The sequence below is a fragment of the Portunus trituberculatus genome, chromosome 31 (genome assembly GCF_017591435.1).
Source record: "Portunus trituberculatus isolate SZX2019 chromosome 31, ASM1759143v1, whole genome shotgun sequence".
Taxonomy (NCBI): Eukaryota; Metazoa; Arthropoda; class Malacostraca; order Decapoda; family Portunidae; genus Portunus; species Portunus trituberculatus.
The window spans coordinates 24,872,030-24,892,687 of NC_059285.1; the positions used below are offsets into that span (position 1 = coordinate 24,872,030).

At 39.5% G+C, this 20,658-nt stretch overlaps 1 protein-coding gene across 2 annotated transcripts in view; it reads left to right on the top strand.

The window, feature by feature from the left end:
- The window catches only part of LOC123511349 (thioredoxin domain-containing protein 16-like), a 548,807-nt gene that overhangs the window by 435,137 nt on the left and 93,012 nt on the right, over positions 1-20,658 (top strand). The gene's annotated exons all lie outside the window — the stretch shown is intronic.

A 20,658-nucleotide genomic window follows, 5' to 3' on the forward strand; every position in this document is an offset into this window, starting at 1 on the left:
CCATATAGTCATGTTAACTGTTGATTAGCAAAATAATGTCCAGTGAAGGTAAATATAAACTGTAGCCTGCGTTTGAGCCATCAGCTGGTTTGTTTACGTCTGCGCAACATGGCGGCCGTGAACTCGAAAGAGGAATCAGACTTCACAGGGTTTCAAGGAATAATGGAGAAGAGCGCTTATGTGAAGAAAATTCTGGAGTTAGAAGGTAAAATTGAAAACTGTTTGAAAAGTATGAGGGCCTGGAAACGAGTTATGACAATGTAAAGAAAGACTGTGCCGATATGAAGAAGGAAAATGCAGCATTGAAAGAGGAAGTTAAGCTAATTAAAGTGAATTGCGAAAAATGTGGAGAATCTCTAGGAAAAGTGATGGAGAAGCAGGCTGAATGGAAAAAAAGTCAGGAAGTGGAAAGAAAGGAGGTAAATTACAAAGTTGCAAGTCTGGAAAAGGAAATCAAAGAGTCAGGGAGAAAACTTTGGGCCTTGCTGAAATTATAGATCAACAGATCATAGAAGAGAAGATAGCTGAGAAAGTGGTGAAGGTTATTAAGTCAAATGAGACATTGGTGAGGAAACTGTAGACAAAAGAGATGTGTGGTGATATTTGGTGTGGAGGAGGATAAGACACCGAGTAAAATGGAGAGAGAAAAACATAAAAAGGTGATAAATAATATCATTAATGTGGTGCAGGAGGAGGAAAAGACCTAGTACAAGAAATAGAGGACTTCCATAGAATTGGAAAGTTCACAAGAGAAGGTATGAGGCCAATAAGAATCAAACTTAAGTCACAAAAGGATGTAGATGAATTGGTGGAGAAGTCATGGAGGCTAGCCCAGCAGGAAACAACAAGGAAGATTTGGTTGAGAAGAGATCTCGGTGAAAAGGAAAGAGAAATGTTAAATGAGTTGAGAAAGGAGGCTTTGAAAAAAATGAAGAGAGGACAGAAGAGGAGAAGAAAGAGTTTTCTGGAGAATCTTGGATATGAGACTGAGGAAGTGGTTCATAACCCAGAAAAGTACAGCAAGAAAGGACTAAAGAAACTTACATATGAGCGAAATGTAATGTATTCCAACATAAATGGAGTGATATCGGGGATTTTAGAACTCAACGATTACTTGAGGGACAAGAACCCAGATATTGTGGGTCTTACTGAAACAAAACTGAGAGAGGAGAAGACCTGATGAAGGTTGGAGAAGGAAATATAACGTTTGGAAAAGAAATAGAGTAGGTAAGATGGGAGGAGGAGTGATGTTGCTGGTTAAAAAAGATATAAAGGTGGATCAAGTGAAAAAAGGTATGGGAAAGGCAGAAGTGCTAAAGATCAGAGCAGAAACTAATGAAGGAAAAAGAGGCACTACATAGTGGTGTACGTACCACCTAAGACAAATGCATGGTCAGTACAGGAATATGAAGAAATGATAAGTGATACAGGAACATGTCTGGAAGAAATGTTGGGTGGCTGTGAACGAACTATAATGATGGGAGATTTTAATTGTAAAGAGGTGTGTTGGGAGGACTGGTCAATGGAAGGATCAGAGACAACATGGGAAATACACTATTGACACTGGCAATGGAAAATGTGTTAACTCAGTGGGTCAAAGAAGATACTAGGTTTGGAGGAGAGGGAGCATCGTCAAGACTGGACTTGGTCTTTAGTACAGAGCCAATGGTCATTGAGGAGATGAGGGTGGAGTGCCCTTTAGCAAAGAGTGATCATGCAGTTTTGGAGTTCAAGGTGATAGACGAAGAGAAATCTAGAAGAAATGAAGAATATAAAGTGGGAAGATGGAATTATGCCAAGACAGATTTTGGAAACCTAAAGAAATTCTTTCAAGAGACAAATTGGATGAAATTCAAGAGTGCTAAGGAGCAAATGAAAAGTGGAAGGAATTTATAAAAATATACAAAGAAGGTGAGAAAAATTTGTACCAATAAGACAACATAGAGAAGTTGGAAAGCAGGACTGGTTTAACGATAGATGTGAAAAGGCTAGAACAAGAAAAGAGGATGCATGGAAGAGGTGGAGAAGGAAAAGACGGATTAAGCAGTGGGAAAGTTACAAAAGAGCAAGAAATGAATATGTGTTGATTAGAAGAGAAGAAAGAAAGAAACAAGAAAAGGATATAATTGATAAATGTAAAGACCAACCAAGGCTTTTTACAGACATGTGAACAACAACATCAAAAATAGAGAAAGTATTGAAAGTTTAGAAGTAAATGGAGTATGCAGTGAAGATCCCAGGAAATGGCAGAGGCTATGAATGGATGCTTTCGGAAGGTATTCACAAAGGAGACTGCTTTTGACAAACCACTGGTAATGGAACAGAAAGGGATTATGAAGGAGTTTCAAGTAACGGTGGAGGAGATCAAGAACATGATGGGGAGTTTAGAAGTGAGAAAAGCTGTGGGACCTGATGGGGTATCAGGATGGATTTTAAGAGAATGCAGGAGCAATTGGCAGAAAAAGTTTGTGAAGTAATTGATGCCTCATTAAGGGAAGGTGTAGTGCCCCAAGACTGGAAAAGAGCTAACATTGTCCCAATCTATAAATCAGGTAACAAGAGAGACCCATTGAACTATAGACCAGTGTCACTTACAAGTGTGGTAGCTAAGATGTGTGAGAGGGTGGTGAAGACTAGATGGACAGACTTCTTGGAGAAAAATGACATACTTTGTGAGTGTCAATTTGGTTTTAGGAAAAGGCGTTCATGCACGACAAACCTGATATGTTACTATTCGAGGGTGATAGATGTAATACAGGAAAGAGATGGTTGGGCTGATGGAATATATCTGGATTTAAAAAGGCCTTTGATAAGGTACCACACCAGAGACTGATCTGGAAACTTGAAATGGTAGGAGGAGTGCATGGCAGTTTACTAAAATGGATGGAAGACTTTTGGTAGGAAGAGAAATGAGAACAATAATTAAGGACAGACCATCAGAATGGGGATTGGTGGAGAGTGGAGTTCCACAGGGATCAGTGTTGGCACCAGTAATGTTCGCAGTCTACATAAATGACATGGTGGATGGGGTGTCCAGTTATGTGAGCCTATTTGCAGACGATGCAAAATTGTTACGAAAAGTGAGATGTGACAAAGATTGCGAACTACTCCAGGAAGACTTGGACAGAATATGGAAATGGAGCTGTACATGGCAAATGGAGTTCAACAAGACAAAATGCAAGAAAATAGAGTTTGGCAAGAGTGAAAGAAGAATCAGGAGTATGTACAAGATAGGAAATGAAGACATAAAACCAGTCATGAAGAAAAAGACCTTGGGGTGACAATTACCAATGACCTATCGCCAGAGAGACATATAAACAAAATAATTGGAGAAGTATTGAACTTATTGAGGAACATAAGAGTGGCGTTCGTATATCTAGATGAAGAAATGATGAAGAAAATAATTACTGCAATGATAAGACCGAGGCTTGAATATGCAACAATACAGTGGGCTCGAACTTAAAGAAACACATAAGGAAACTAGAGAAAGTACAGAGGGCTGCAACAAAATGGTGCCTGACTTAAGAGATTTGACTTATGAAGACAGACTGAAAAGAATGCAACTTCCAACCCTGGAAAACAGAAGAGAAAGGGAGACCTGATAGCAATATACAGAGTGATGATTGGCATGGAAAAATGGATAGGGAAGATCTGTGTATGTGGAATGGAAGAATGTCGAGAGGGCATGGGAAAAACTAAAATGGCCACTTATAGGAGAGATGTGAAAAATATAGCTTCCCTCATAGAAGGGTGGAAGCATGGAATAGTTTAGACGTGGAAGTGGTCAACGCAAGGAATATTCATGATTTTAAGAAAAAGCTGGACATTAATAGATATGGAGACGGGACAACACGAGCATAGCTCTTTTCCCGTATGTTACAATTAGGTAAATACAATTAGGTAAATACATGACACGCATAGGAAGGACGCAATACCGTCGCTCCCGAGCATCAGCTGATCTTCACTAGCTTTGTTTGGGTTTGCAGTGGCCTGAGCAAAAAGTGTGGAGTCATTTTTTTTTTCATGAATACAGTGTTGAATAATAATGAGTGAGAAAGAGATTCCATCTAAATGCAGGTATGTGACAAGGGAAAGAATGAAAGCTGATGATGACAATGTTAGTGAGGGAGAAAGAGAATTTGAAGGCTTTGATACGGCGCAAACTTCACTATTTGATAGAGTCTTGACTATCGAACGTAAATTAGATAAATTGATAAAGGAGAGTATGGGAATGAAAGAGAATGAAGAACAGGATAAAGAGCTCCAGAAGTTGAAAGAAAGGATAAAAAGAGTGGAAGAAAACGAAACTAGGCTAAGAACCGAAAATGAAGAATTAAAAGTCCAAATAGCGAACTACAAGAAATTGATGGAAGAAGGACTGGTAAAGCCAAGAAAGAAAAAGAGAAGCTAAAAGATCTAGTTAACAAAGAAGAAGAAAGAGTACAAGACATGATTAAAAAAGAAGTATAAGCATGGAGAATCCAAGATAAGAAAGACAAGGAATCATTTCAAGAAGTATTTCAAGAACAGTTAAAAGAAAGAGATGAAAATATGACAAGCAAAATGATAGGAGTCCTCAATAAAAAAGAAAATTTAGTAAGAGAAATTGCAGAAAAAAAGGAGTGTAATTATTTTTGGACTGAAAGAAAAAAATGTTAAATATAGACCAAGAAGGGAAAATGACGAAATGAAAGCAGTAAAAGACCTACTAAAACATCTGAATAACGAGGATAGACAGAACTTAGAAGAGAAAGTAGAAGAAATCCATAGAATGGGACCATATCAAGAAGGAACAGTGAGACCAATTAAGATATTACTAAAATCACAAGCAGCAGCAGAAGAAGTACTATATAGAAAAACAAAACTCAGAGAAACAGAAGGTTGCAAAGATATATATATAAAGAAAAATATAAACGAGGGGAAAAGGAAGAGACACAATGAACTGGTGCCAGAAGCAAGAGAAAAAAATGATGAAAGGTCAGAGGAGGAGAAGGCATTTTTTTTTTGAGAATTCTAGGAGACAGGATAAGGAAATGGTATATAAAAGAGAGAGAAGAGAAAAAAATGGAGCAAGTTTAACTAAAAATGATAAGAACAAGAGATTAAAAATGATGTATACAAACATAGATGGGATTTTATCTAGTAAATTAGAATTAAGAGATTATATAAAGAAAGAAGAACCAGATATTGTATGTCTGGTGGAAACAAAGTTAAATGAGGCAATAAAATAGACATAGATAAAAGGTATAATATATGGAGGAGAGACAGAGTGGGTAAAGGAGGAGGAGGAGTCATGATGATGTTAAGGAAGGAGATAGTGGTAAATCAAGTGGAGTTTGGGGAAGGAAAATCAGAAATACTGTATGTTAAGATACATATTAATAAAAAGGAGTTAACAATCATTGGAACATATGTGCCACCAAAAACAAACTCATGGACTAACCAAGAATATAGAGACATGATAGATGACACAATAAGGAGTCTTACAAGAATCATTAAGGAAAGGAGAAAAGTGATATTGGTAGGAGATTTCAACTGTAAGGAGGTAGACTGGGAAAATTATGAAAGTGGTATGGGGGAAGATGCCTGGGGAGATAGATTCCTGAACCTAATGATAGATAATTTGATGGTCCAAAGAGAAAAGGAAAACACAAGATTCAGAGGAAACGAGCCGGCAAGATTAGACCTAGTTTTACAAGGGATATACCAATTAACGATGATATAAGATACAAGTGCCCATTGGGAAAGAGTGACCATGTAATATTAGAAATGGATATAGAAGAAGGAAAGGAAGATAGAGATGAATCATACAAAGGAGACCAATTAAGTTACAGAAAGGCTGATATTGAGAATCTCAAGAACTATTTTAAAACGTAAACTGGGAGGAGATGGAAAACTCATTAACGGTTCAAGAGAAATATAACTTATTTTTGGAAATATACAAAACTGGGGTCAGGAATATGTCCCGAAATATAGACCTAAAGAAGAAGGAAAGAAAGATTGGTTTAATGCAAGATGTGCTAGGGCAAAGGAGAAACGAGATGGAGCATGGAAAAGGTGGAGAAGAAACAGAAATCCAGAAAATAAGGAAAACTTCAAAACAGCAAGAAATGAATATGCTAAGGTGAGAAAGGAAGAAGAAAGGAACTATGAAAAGGACATTGTCGAAAAATGTAAGGAACAACCAAAATTGTTCTACAGATTCATAAATGGAAAAATAAGACAAAAAGAAACAATAGAAAGGTTAAAAGGAGAAAACGGAATGGTGGAAGACCCAAAAAGTATGGCAGAACTGTTAAATAGTAAATTTCATGAGGTCTTTACTAAGGAATCCAAATTTGAAAGACCACAGGGTAATAGAGACTGTCTATATGAAAGAGATTAAAGTAACCAAGCTTGAAATAAAAAAGTTGATGACGGAACTAGATGAGGAAAAGGCAATGGGACCGGATGAAGTCTCAGGCAGAATACTGAAAGAATGTAGGGAAGAACTAGCAAGTCCAATATACAACATCATAAAATGCTCAATTGAAAATGGAACAGTGCCAGTGGAGTGGAAAAGAGCTGAGGTGGTTCCCATATATAAGAGCGGAAGGAAGGAAGAACCTTTAAATTACAGACCGGTATCACTAACTAGTGTAATATGCAAGATGTGTGAAAAAGTAATAAAGAAGCAATGGATTGAGTTTCTTGAAGACAACAAAATATTATCAAATAGCCAATTTGGTTTTAGAAAAGGTCGGTCATGTGTAACAAATTTATTGAGTTTCTACTCTAGAATAGTTGATAAAGTACAAGAGAGAGAGGATGGGTTGACTGTATTTATTTAGATCTAAAAAAGGCGTTTGATAAAGTGCCACATGAAAGATTACTATGGAAGTTAGAGGAGAAGGGTGGCTTAAAAGGAAGCACATTGAGATGGATGAAGAATTACTTAAGGGGGAGAGAAATAAGGACGATAGTTAAAGATATGAAGTCCAAGTGGAGAACAGTAGACAGCGGAGTGCCACAGGGGTCAGTATTGGCGCCAATATTTTTTTCTTGTATATATAAATGACATGCCAGAGGGAGTGAACAGCTACATAAATCTGTTTGCGGACGATGCGAAACTGTGCAGAGTCATTAAACAAAAGAGGATTGTGAAATACTACAGGAAGACTTAAACAAGATCTGGAAATGGAGCAAAAAATGGGAGATGGAATTCAATGTGGACAAAAGCCATGTCATGGAAATGGGAAAAAGTGAAAGACGACCAGTGGGAATCTATAAGATGGGAGATGGAGTAGAACTAGAAAAAGTAAAAAAGGAAAAGGACTTGGGAGTGACAATGGAAGAAAATAATCAACCAGTAAGCCATATTGATAGAATTTTCAGAGAGACGTATAATTTGCTAAGGAATATTGGAGTAGCATTTCACTATATGGACAAGGAAATGATGAAGAAATTGATAAGTACTAAAATAAGACCTAGATTGGAATATGCAGGAGTTGTGTGGACTCCCCATAAAAGAAACACATAAGAAAATTGAGAGACTACAAAAATGGCTACAAGAATGGTTCCAGAATTTAAAGGGATGACATATGAGGAGAGACTAAAGGCTATGGATCTACCAACCTTGGAACAGAGAGAGAGAGAGGGATCTGATACAAGTTTATAAATTGATTAACGGAATGGATGAAGTGGATAATGAGAAACTGATCCTGAGAGAAGAATATGACTTTAGAAGCACAAGATCGCATAGTAAGAAACTAAGGAAGGAAGATGTCTGAGAGATGTTAAAAAATTTAGTTTCCCGCAAAGATGTGTTGAGACTTGGAACAGTTTGAGTGAGGAAGTGGTGTCAGCAAAGAGTGTACATAGTTTTAAAGAAAAATTGGATAAGTGTAGATATGGAGACGGGACCACACGAGCATAAAGCCCAGGCCCTGTAAAACTACAACTAGGTAAATACAACTAGGTAAATAAATACACACACACGAGACACGGTCGAGGAAGGAGTTGATCTTTGCTCCCGACATACCTGTTGTACACTTTTTACAGTGGCCTGGGGGTTTGCAGTGGACTCATTTTTTCATGCAATCAATTATTAAGGAATGATGAGTAAAAAGAGATTCCATAAAAATACAGGTATGAGATTAGAGAAAGAATGAAAGCTGATGATGACTATGCTGGTGGGGAAGATGATTTGAAGGCTTTGAAAAAATAGTGTTGACTATTGAACGTAAATTAGATAAATGGATAAAGGAGACTTCACTAGGAGAATGAAGAAGAGTGTTCCAAATATTGAAATAAACTAGATAAATTGATAAAGGAGAATAGAAAATGAAAGTGAATGAAGAACAGGAAAAAGAGTTTATAAAACTGAGAGAAAGGATAAAAAAGTGGAAGAAAACAAAGCTAGGCTAAGAGCGGAAAACGATTGATTGATTGATTGATTGATTGATACATTTATTGTTGAATTAATAAATAATTACAACAAAGGAGGAGGATGGGCCTTGCTAACCCTCCCCCTGGGCAAAGACTTAAGGTTAAAGTATCACAAAAATAACTCTGGACAGTATACACAACAAGAATACAAGTATTTCAATAAATAAATACACATATTGCACACCTTATTGCCTAAGACATCCTACAGTCTGGGAGCAAACTGAGGATATTCCCTGAGTATATCCCTGAGGGTGGCAGAGTCTAGGAGATTGTCAATGAGGCTGTACAAGTCATGCTGACCTTGTGGCCTAAATTTAGCAATGAGAGGACATTCCATGATATAGTGATGCAGAGTGTATCCCCTTGGTGTAGCACACAGCACACACCAGGAGAAGCACTAACTTCCCAAAAGTATTTGTAGCCTAATCTGAGCCTCACTGCCACCCTGTCATGTGATGCAGTGTGTGTTCCGTAGGTGTAAGCTCAGCTCAGGGAGACACATGCATAGTAAAGACTAGTTCTACTGCCCCTATGGCAACAAAGCTCCAACTGATCACTAATGCTACTTTGTACAAAGTCCTTAATGCTACTCTTAACATAACCCAGAGTGTTTACAGTGCCAGGGTCCACTGTGTCATCTTGTAGGGCACACTGAGCAAGGTGGTCTGCTTTTTCATTTAACGGGATATCCACATGAGAGGGTATCCAGTTGAAATGGACCGTGGCACCAGCACCTTCTAGGGCGTGGATGAGATCAAGACACTTATTAACTAGATCACAGTCCATGGGGGAGGTAGATTGAAGGGCATACAATGCAGCCTGACTGTCAATAAATAAATATACATTCTTATGGAGAGGCACCACAATGTGGAGCACCTCCAGTACAGCATACAGTTCTGCTCTAGTGGAAGACATGGGTGCAGGGAGCTGCCTGGAAACCTCAGTGTCAGTGTAGAGACTGGCAGAGATGTAGTCACGGATGAACAGCCCACATCCAAACCTGCTGCCATTGACTGACCCATTACAATAAACATGAATAGCCTGAACGTGTGGGTACTTGGACAATTTAGTCATGAACATGTCTTGCAGGACATGAGGGAGCCAGTCCTTCTTGGGCTGATGCAGAGATTGAATATCAACACTGACATGGTGAGGGTTCCTGGTGGGTTGTAGCGGTGACATAAAAACATTAATACAAGCCTCGGCTACACCTACACTTGTCAGTACTTCCAAGATCTTCCTGAGGTATGGTGATACAGGGGGTTCAGTGATCCCTTTAGAGAGTCAGAGCCCGTGCATAGCATCCGACTAATTGTGCGACAAGTCATTTCCTGTACCCTACACATAATACTCGGCAGGTGCAGTTCAGCTCTGAGGACTTCAATCCGTGCAGTCCTGGGGCATCCCAAGATTATCCGCATGGCTTCATTCTGTACAAGCTCCAGGGGACGGAGTTGGGTGGCACTAAACTGTATTAAAACAGGGGCGGCATAATCAATAAGGGACCATATGACAGATATATAGAACATTCTTAGGACTGGAATGCCCGCCCCCGCCCCCAGGCCCCTGTTGGCTAGCAGCCAAAGTGGTGCTAGCCGTGGCAGACAGAGGTCTCGAACATAGTGGACGGCTTGAAGAGACTTCCTAAAACTCATCTGAACACCCAGGTACTTGTGTATGTGAACTCTAGGGATGGGAATGTTATTTACAGTGGGCAGCCGAGAGACCTTCCCTTTAGCTTGAAATTTTTTTTTTACATTCATTAATCACTAGTCCCATTTGGACACACAAAGCTGCCAGTTGTGACAAAGCTAACTGGAGAATCCTGGGTGTGGGGCATTGGAGGAGTATGTCATCAGCATAGATGAGGACCTGGGTGCCCTGCGGAAAGGAACAGCGCACAATTTTGTCCATTAAAACATTGAAAAGCATTGGACTAAGGACTCCACCCTGTGGTGTTCCAAGTTCAAAAACTTCCTCAGAGGAGACTGCACCTTGAAACCAAACCTGTGCTGTTCTATTGTAGAAATAGTCCCTGATCCATCCTAATAATCTACCTTTGACACCTTTGAGAATGAGTTCCTCCATAATAACATCTTTGTTGGCCCTGTCGAAGGCACCCTTGAGATCAACGAAAGCTCTGCAGGTAGCATCCTTATTTATAAGACACTCAACAAAACAATGACTTGTAGAGTGACCTTTTAGGAAGCCATGTACATTGCCAGAGAGTACATGGCCCACCTTGTATATAAGCCTGTTCAATATTACCCGTTCCATCATCTTACACAGACAGCTAGTGAGGGAAATAGGGCGAAAGGTGCCATCACCTTTGGGTATTGGGATGACGATGGCTGTTTTCCAAGAGCGGGGAAGCTTGCCTGCAGTGAAAGACATGTTAAATAAATTCAAGATAAGGTTGTCTACCTTTAGCTCCAGGAGAGCATTGAGGATATCATAGGTGATGCCATCCTTGCCAGGAGCTGTTGACTTGCCCAACTTGACTGCTGAGAGGAGTTCGTCATGCGTGATAGGCACATAGGTGTCGTCCAGCAGAGGAATACTGTGGCAAAGCAACTCCATCCGTCGTGGGCTTTGCTGATCAAGCTCCTCCTGGTGTTCCACAGGAAGGCCAGAGAAGGATGAGGCTTCCTTCCACTGCAAGACGAGTTCTCGTGCCCTGCCTGCAGGATCAGGGTCACACACCTGCCGTCTGGACTTGCCCCGGACGCTTTTGACATGGTGCCACACCTCCTGGAGGGACCGGGTCCTGCGCACCTTGTCCAGGAAGGAGACCCAGTACTTCTTCCTTTCCTGCTGCCGCAGATCCGTGAGGTGTCAAGTCACGGTAACCATGGCATCCTGTGACTCTGTGTCTGCTGGATTGAGCTGCCAATGTCTCTGGTAGACAGCGAGTGTCTGTTGGCAGTTCAGAATGACAGGGTTGGTAGCGTAAGTCCAGTGGCGTGGAGCATGGGCCCTTGCTGGAACCCTTGGAGTCGCTATGGATCCCTCGATGGTGTGCAGGAGTCCGTCGTACAGTGCCTCTGCATCAGCAAAGGAGCCCTTCACAGCAGCGTACCACGCCACCACATGAACAACGAGGTCCGTCATCCTGGATGGTGGCGCTGTCAAGCGCTTCCTGTGTACTGCCGGGGCAGACTGCACCGGGAGGGTCGTCTCCAGGGCAAAGTGGTCACTCAGCAATGACCTGACAAGATAAGTTTGGGCAGTATATGTTGGCATATTGATGAGGGCTACATAATCAAGTCTGCCTCCTTGAACATGTGTGGGTGTGTGGTCCCCAGTAAGTACAGCTGTATCTGTGGTGTCAAGGAAAGCCTTCCAGTGCACACCATTGGCATTGGTGGTGAGGTGGCTTCCTAATTCCTTATGCCTGGCATTAAGGTCACCCATGCTCTTCAAGAACATATTCAGGAAAACTTAAAAAGGAAGTACCTAACTACAAAAAGCAGATGGAAGAAGGACTCAGTAAAGCCGAGAAAGAAAAAGAGAAGCTGAAAGATCTAGTAAACAAGGAAGAGGAAAGAGTACAGAACGTGATTAAAAAAGAAGTACAAGCATGGAGAGTCCAAGATAAGAAAGATAAGGCTGATTTTGAGGAGGTGATTCAGGAACAACTTAAAGAAAAAGAAGAAAATATGACAAGCAAAATGATAGGAGTCCTCAAGACAAAAGAAAATTTAGTTAGAGAAATTGCAGAAAGAAAGAAGAGTGTAGTCGTATTTGGAATAAAAGAAAAAATATAAAATATAGACCAAAAAGAGAAAAGAAGAAATGAAATCAGTCAAAGACCTACTGAAGAATCTAAACGACGAAGATAGGCAGAACTTGGAAGAGGAAGTAGAAGAAAAAAACAGAATGTGACCATATCAACAAGGAAAAACGAGACCAATTAAAATACTACTAAAATCACAAGCAGCAACAGAAGAAATATTATATAGAACAACAAAACTTAGAGAAACAGAAGGCTGCAAGGATATCTATATAAAGAAAAATAGAAATGAGGAAGAAAGGAAGAGATACAATGAATTGGCAGCAGCATTAAGGGAAAAGAATAATGAAAGGTCAGAAGAGGAGAAGAAGGCATTTTTTTGGAGAATTCTAGGAGACAGGATAAGGAAATGGTATATAAACGAGAAGGAAGAGAAAAAAGTGGAACAAGTTTAACAAAAAATGATAAAGGCAAAAGACTAAAAATGATGTATACGAACATAGACGTGGTTTTATCAAGTTAACCAGATATTGTATGCCTGGCTGAAACAAAACTAAATAAGGCAATCAAAATAGACTTGGATAACATAACATAACATAACATAAATAATAGGATAACAAAGGGCCACCAGGGCCCATCTAGGTTAATCTGTATCAGTCGCACAGCGACCTCGTCATCAGTACTTAAAGATACACTTACAAGTACACAATACATTGTATACTAATTCTAAATATTTGGCCCATTAACAGGGCTAAGTTCTGCAGCGAAATCCTCTACAATCTGTGATCCCCATACATGGGGATCATGTCTTGTTTAACTATAGTAAATTTCTTATAAAAACTATCATGCAGTGCTATACATAATTATAAATCTAATAAATTTAAGTGCTTATCTAATCTGTTTTTAAACATTGTCAAACTAGTGCTATTTACAAGCCTCTCTGGCAATGCATTCCAGAAGTCTACCACCCTATGACTAAAGAAATATTTTCTTATATCTAACCTGCAGCCTCGCTTTCTAATCTTCCTGCCATGATTTTTAGTCCTATTTCCTTCCTTTAAGGTAAAGAAAGATCTCACATCTATGTAGTTTGTATCTGAGAACATTTTAAATAACTCTATCATATCCCCTCTTATACATCTCTCAAATGAAAACGTTTAATTCCTTTAATCTATCTCTATACTCCAGGCGCTTTAATGCTGGTATCATCCTAGTTGCTCTTCTCTGAACTGCTTCTAACATGTTGATATCCTGCCTATAATGGGGTGACCAGGCCTGTATGCAATACTCTAAATGGGGCCTAACATAGGAATTATATAAGCTACGCACCACTTCCTTACTTTTATAACTAACATTTCTATTTATAAAACCCAGGATCCTATTTGCCCTATTTCTTGATTCTAAACATTGCTTTGAAAATTTCATAGTCCTGTCTATCACTAATCCTAAATCCTTTCCTTCCTCTACTCCCTCTAGCCAACATCCCTCCATCTCATAGCTAAAGTTTGTGTTGTCTTAACCTAAATGCATAACCTGACACTTTTTAGAATTAAATTCCATCTGCCACCTGTCTGCCCATGCTATCAGCCTGTCCAGGTCTCGTTGTATTCTGTAATTGTCCTTTTCACCCTGTACTGCACATGCTATCTTAGTATCATGTGCAAACTTTGATACTTTGCTACTAATTCCTATATTCAAATTGTTAATCCTAGCACTGATCCTTGGGGTACCCCACTAACCACTTCCTTCCACTCAGACATTGCCCCATTTAATACTACTCTCTGTTTCCTATCAGAAAGCCATTCACTAATCCAATCAACTAACCTACCCCCTATCCCATGAAGTCTCAATTTGTACACTAGCCTCCTATGCGGTACCTTATCAAACGCCTTGCTAAAATCTAGATATATAACATCTATGCTATTTCCATCATCTAACTCCTTGGTAATATATTCTAAGATATCGAGCAAATTTGTAAGACAGGACATCCCTGATCTAAAGCCATGTTGGGTATCTCTAATTAATCTATTTTCATTTAAATGCTCCCAAATACTACCCTTAATAATTTTCTCTAGTATCTTCCATACTATACTAGTTAAACTGATCGGTCTATAATTATTCGCATCATCCTTCCTACTTTTTTTTAAATATTGGAGTAACATTAGCTAACTTCCAGTCCTGAGGTATCTCAGCAAACCTAAGTGATCTTTCAAAGATTAACTTAAGTGCTTCAGAAATACTGTCTACATCCTCCCTAAGTACTCTGGCATGTAGCTCATCAGGACCACTAGCTTTCCTATCGTCTAGTTCAAGAATAAATTTCCTAATAATTCCCGGTTTTATATCAATATTTTCTAAAGCTCTTAAACTACTCGTCGCACTGTTTGTAACAGGATTTCCTATTCTTTCCTAGTAAATACTGAAGAAAATTGTTCATTCAATAATTCTACTATGTCTTCATTTTGATCCACTACTACACCATCTTTACTGAGTGGTCCAATCCTATCCTTATTTCTTTTATCACTGACCTTGTAATAACTATATAATTTTTGGGATCTTTACTCCCAGCTCTAGCTAGTTTTATCTCTGCCTGCCTTTTACTTTTTTTATAACCTTACTCAAATCATCCCTGACCTGTCTGTACCTAATCAAATCTACATCTTCCCCACTTTTCTGCAACTCTCTGTATGCCCTCTTCTTCTCTCTGATCTGGCTACCTATCTCATGAGTCCACCATAATGGCTTCCTGTTTCTCTGCCTTATATCTTTGTAAGGGATACACTGCATCACTATACCTTTTACTACAACCTTAAGAATATCCCACATCTCCTGTGCAGTTTTATTTCCAAAACCATCTTCCCAGTTTACTTCTCCTAATAACTGACGTAACCTACCATAATTGACTTTCTGATAGTTTGGGACTCTAGTCTTATTCACTATATTATCCCTACTGGAATTAATGATAAATCTAATTATATGATGGTCACTGTTTGCTAAAGTCTCTCCTACCTCAACTTCCTTTAAACAATGCTCAATATTTGTTAGTACTATGTCTAAAACCTTCCTCCCCCTAGTAGGTTTATCTACCATCTGCACTAAATAGTTATCCTGAAAACTTTCCATAAACTTATTTTCACTAGCATCTCCTACCATCCTCTCCCAGTTTACTGACTTAAGATTAAAATCCCCTAAGATAATTGTCTGACTAGTACACCCCCTATTTATCTCATCTACGATAAGGTTGTCTACATCTGCTGACTGGTTAGGTGGTCTATAAAAAGCTCCTACTTTAATAACCTTACTTTTGTTTACTCTAACATCCAGCCATAAGGACTCTACTCTGTTATCTACCTTAATACCATTAACCTGACTGGAAAAGAAGGATTTTTTTACATAAATAACTACTCCTCCACCTATCCTACCAATTCTCTGGTGTAAATACGTAATGTATCCATCTACTTCATATTCTTTCCTATTTTCCCTAAACTTTTCCTCATTTACATATGCCTCTGTGACACATACAACATCTAAGTCCTCCTCAACTATATAACTAGATAACTCGTCCTTCTTGTTCCTAAGACTCCTGGCATTTACATAAAAACATTTAATTCCTGCTACCTTCTTAGATGCTGTCTCCTTATTTGGAATCCTAATCTTATTCTCTCCTATTTGCACCTGGAAATCTTTCCTAATCTTTTCACTATCTCTGTTTATCCTATCTAATTTATGTCTAACATCTTCTGGAATGCATTTGCTACCTCACCCCCTACACTCCATCCCAACTCCCCCCTCCAGACATCCACTAAGCACATTCACACCCTTCCTACTCAGATGCACACCATCCCTAGCATACAAATCCCTTCGCCCATAGAACGTATCCCATACATCCACAAAGCTGACACCCACATCCTTACACATCCCTTTTACCCGATCATTCACACCAATGGCCCTAGACAACCAAGATTCCTGACACTACACACCTTCTACCACTCTCCCTTATCTTGCCTAACATTTCCCGAAATCTTGCCATTAACTCCTCCGACCCACCTGCTCTGACATCGTTCCCACCTACGTGCAAAACTACTACACCCTCTCTCTCCATCCCCCCAACCCTCTTCTGCACCTCCTCACTCACTGCCTTCACACCTGCACCAGGCATACACACGTTCGTCCTCCTATCCCTGTCTTTCCCACAGAAAGTGCTATCTAAGTACCTAACCTGAGAGTCACTCACCACACACACCTGAGGTGTGCTAGGCACAACCCTCCTCCTCCTCTCCTCTATCCCCTTCTCTCTCCTATCACTTACCACAACCACCTCATTCACTCCACTCTCACTCTCCCCCTCCCCCTCCAACAAACCGAATCTATTTTCACACTCAACAGGTTTAGTCCTATCCTCCCTAACTGCCTCCGCTTTCCTTCCCCTTGCAACCTGCCATCTCTGCCCATCCTGACTACTATCTTTCCCAGTCTGGCTCGCCTGCTTCCTCTTTCCCACTCTGCTCTTCCCAACAGAGGGCCAAGCCACCCTGTCGCCCTCAGAAGGTCCAACCTATGGCCTAACACTGATCTCCTGCCTAATTTTTTTCTCTTAACCTCCTCCTTCAACTCAAAGATGAGAACTTCGTTCGCACATTTCCCCTCACTTAGCTTTTTCATTTCCTCTCGCAATTCTCGGTGCTCAAGAGAAAGAACTAAATTCTCGCTCTTGAGCCTACACACCATACACTCAGAAAAGTCAACGACCTTCCTGTCATGCCCACACATCTCACACACAACAAACTCGCCCAATCCCATCTCAACACTCTCTTTCACGCACTCAATCACACTCTGATATACCTCAGTAGCTACTGCCATACTAATTTACAATCTGTTAACTCACAAACAAATAAAAATACTTGGTGACGGGGGGTGGGGAACCGCGGTGGTAGGGGGCCTAAGTAAGGTCAACTAATCCTCTTTCAAGGTCAACTTGACGGTTACAAGCCTAGTCTCCTCGCTCTACCAAAATACTTTTAACTCACAAACACTGATTCTAACCACTATTTCACTCTAATCTAACACTTGCAGTACACACTTTCACTTCACTAACACTCAAAAGCACCACACACAGACACCAAGCACAAACACCACTCGCTAACTATAAAAACAACAGCCAAAAACGGAGCGCACACACAACACGTCCACTCGCCACCGCAACTACCACCGCAACATATAATAATAGGTATAATGTATGGAGAAGAGACTGAGTAGGTAAAGGAGGAGGTGGAGTCATGATTATGTTCAGGAAGGAGATAGTGATAAACCAAGTGGAATGTGGGGAAGGAAAAGCAGAAGTATTGTATATTAAGATGCATATTAATAAAAAGGAGTTAACAATCATTGTAACATATGTGCCACCAAAAACAAATTTATGGAACAATCAAGAATATAAAGACGATAGATGACACAATAAGGAGTCTAACGAGAATTGTTAAAGAAAGGAGAAAAGTGATATTAGTAGGAGATTTCAACTGTAAAGATGTGGACTGGGAAAATTATGAAAGTGTTATGGGAGAAAAAGCCTGGGGAGAAAGATTCTTGAACCTAATGATAGACAATATGATGGACCAGAGAGTAAAGGAATGCACAAGATTCAGAGGAAACGACGAGCTGGCGAGATTGGACCTAGTTTTTACAAGGGTCATACAAATGAATGATGATATAAGATATAAGTGCCCATTGGGAAAGAGTGACCATGCAATATTAGAAATAGATATAGAAGAGGGAAAGGAAGATACAGACGTTTCATACAAAGGAAACCAATTAAATTACAGAAAGGCTGATATTGAGAATCTCAAGAACTATTTTAAAAACGTAGACTGGGAGGAGATGGAAAACTCAGAGACAATGCAAGACAAATATACCTTATTTTTGGAAATATACAAAACAGGAGTCAGGGAATATGTCCCGAAATATAGACCTAAAGAAGAAGGAAAGAAAGATTGGTTTAATGCAAGGTGTGCTAGGGCAAAGGAGAAAAGAGATGGAGCATGGAAAAGGTGGAGGAGAAATAGAAATCCAGCAAATAAGGAAAACTTCAAGGCAGTGAGAAATGAATATGTTAAGGTGAGGAAGGAAGAAGAAAAGAACTTTGAAAAGGACATTCTCGAAAAATGTAAGGAGCAACCAAAATTGTTCTATACATTCATAAATGGAAAAATTAGGATAAAAGAAACAATAGAAAGGTTAAAAGGAGAGAAAGGAATGGTGGAAGACCCAAAAAGTATGGCAGAACTATTAAATAAAAAATTGCAGGAGGTCTTTACTAAGGAATCCAAATTTGAAAGGCCACAGGATAATAGAGAGACAATCTATATGAAAGAGATTAAAGTAACCAAGCTTGAAATAAAAGAGTTAATGAAGGAACTGGATGAAGAGAAGGCAATGGGACCAGATGAAATCTCAGGCAGAATACTGAAAGAATGTAGGGAAGAACTAGCAGTCCTATATACATCATAAAATGCTCAATAGAAAATGGAACAGTACCAGTAGAATGGAAAAGAGCTGAGGTGGTTCCCATATATAAGAGCGGAAGAAAGAAAGAACCTTTAAATTACAGACCAGTATCACTAACTAGTGTAATATGCAAGATGTGTGAAAGAATAATAAAGAAACAATGGATCAAATTCCTTGAAGACAACAAATTAATATCAAATAACCAATTTGGTTTTAGAAAAAGGCAGTCTTGTGTAACTAATTTATTGAGTTTCTATTCTAGAATAGTTGATAGAGTACAAGAGAGAAAGGGATGGGTTGACTATTTATTTGGATTTAGAAAAGGCGTTTGATAAAGTGCCACATGCAAGATTACTATGGAAGTTAGAGGAGAAGGGTGGCTTAAAAGAAAGCACATTGAGATGGATAGAAAATTATTTGAGGGGGAGAGAAATAAGGACGGTAGTTAAAGATATGAAGTCCAAATAGAGAGCAGTAGAAAGCGGAGTGCCACAGGGGTCAGTATTGGCACCAATACTTTTCCTCATTTATATTAATGACATGCCAGAAGGAGTGAACAGCTACATAGATCTGTTTGCAGATGGTACGAAACTGTGCAGAGTTATAAAGCAAAAAGAGAATTGTGAAATTGTGAAATACTGCAAGAAGACCTAAATAAGATCTGGGAATGGAGTAAAAAGTGGGAAATGGAATTCAATGTGAACAAAACCCATGTCATGGAAATGGGAAAGAATGAAAGATGACCTGTGGGAATCTACAAGATGGGAGATGGAGTAGAACTGGAGAAAGTTAAAAAGTAAAAGGACTTAGGAGTGACGATGGAAGAAAACAATCAACCAGTAAGCCATATTGATAGAATTTTTAGAGAAACATATAATTTGCTAAGGAATATTGGAGTAGCATTTCACTACATGGAGAAAGAAATGATGAAGAAATTGATAAGTACTATAGTAAGACCCAGATTGGAATATGCAGGAGTAGTGTGGACCCCTCATAAAAAGAAACACAAGGAAATTGGAGAGGCTACAAAAAACGGCTACAAGAATGGTTCCAGAATTTGAAGGGATGACATATGAGGAGAGACTAAAGGCTATGGATCTACCAACCCTGGAACAAAGAAGGGAGAGAGGAGACCTGATACAAGTTTATAAATTGATCAACGGAATGGACCAAGTGGATAATGAGAAACTGATCTTGAGAAAAGAATATGACATTCGAAGCACAAGATCGCATAGTAAAAAGCTGAGAAAAGGAAGATGCCTGAGAGATATTAAAAAATATAGTTTCCCGCAGAGATGTTTTGAGACGTGGAACAGTTTAAATGAAGAAGTAGTGTCTGCAACGAGTGTGCATACTTTTAAAGTAAGATTAGATAAGTGTAGATATGGAGACGGGGCCACACGAGCATAAAGCCCAGGCCCTGTAAAACTACAACTAGGTAAATACACACACACACACACACACACTCTCTCTCTCTCTCTCTCTCTCTCTCTCTCTCTCTCTCTCTCTCTCTCTCTCTCTCTCTCTCTCTCTCTCTCTCTCTCTCTCTCTCTCTCTCTCTCTCTCTCTCACACACACACACACACACACACATATAACATAGAGGGGGATGGGTAGATGCTATTTACCTGGACTTGAGAAAGGCCTTAGATAAAGTGCCACACAATAGACTGATGTGGAAACTAAAGAAAATTGGAGGAGTAAGTGATAAACTAGCAAAATGGATGAAAAATGATTTAGTGGGAAGAGAAATACGAACAGTGGTGAAGGGAAGGAAGTCCTAGTGGAAGAAGGTAACCAGTGGAGTTCCACAAGGGTCAGTGCTTGGTCCCATCATGTTTTTGATTCGTGTTAATGATATGCCAGTAGGAATTGACAGTTACATGAGTATGTCTGCGGATGATACCAAAATTATGCGGAGAGTAAAGAATGTGGAAGATTGTAACAAGCTACAGGAAGATCTTGACAAAATATATGAGTGGAGTAAAGAGTGACAG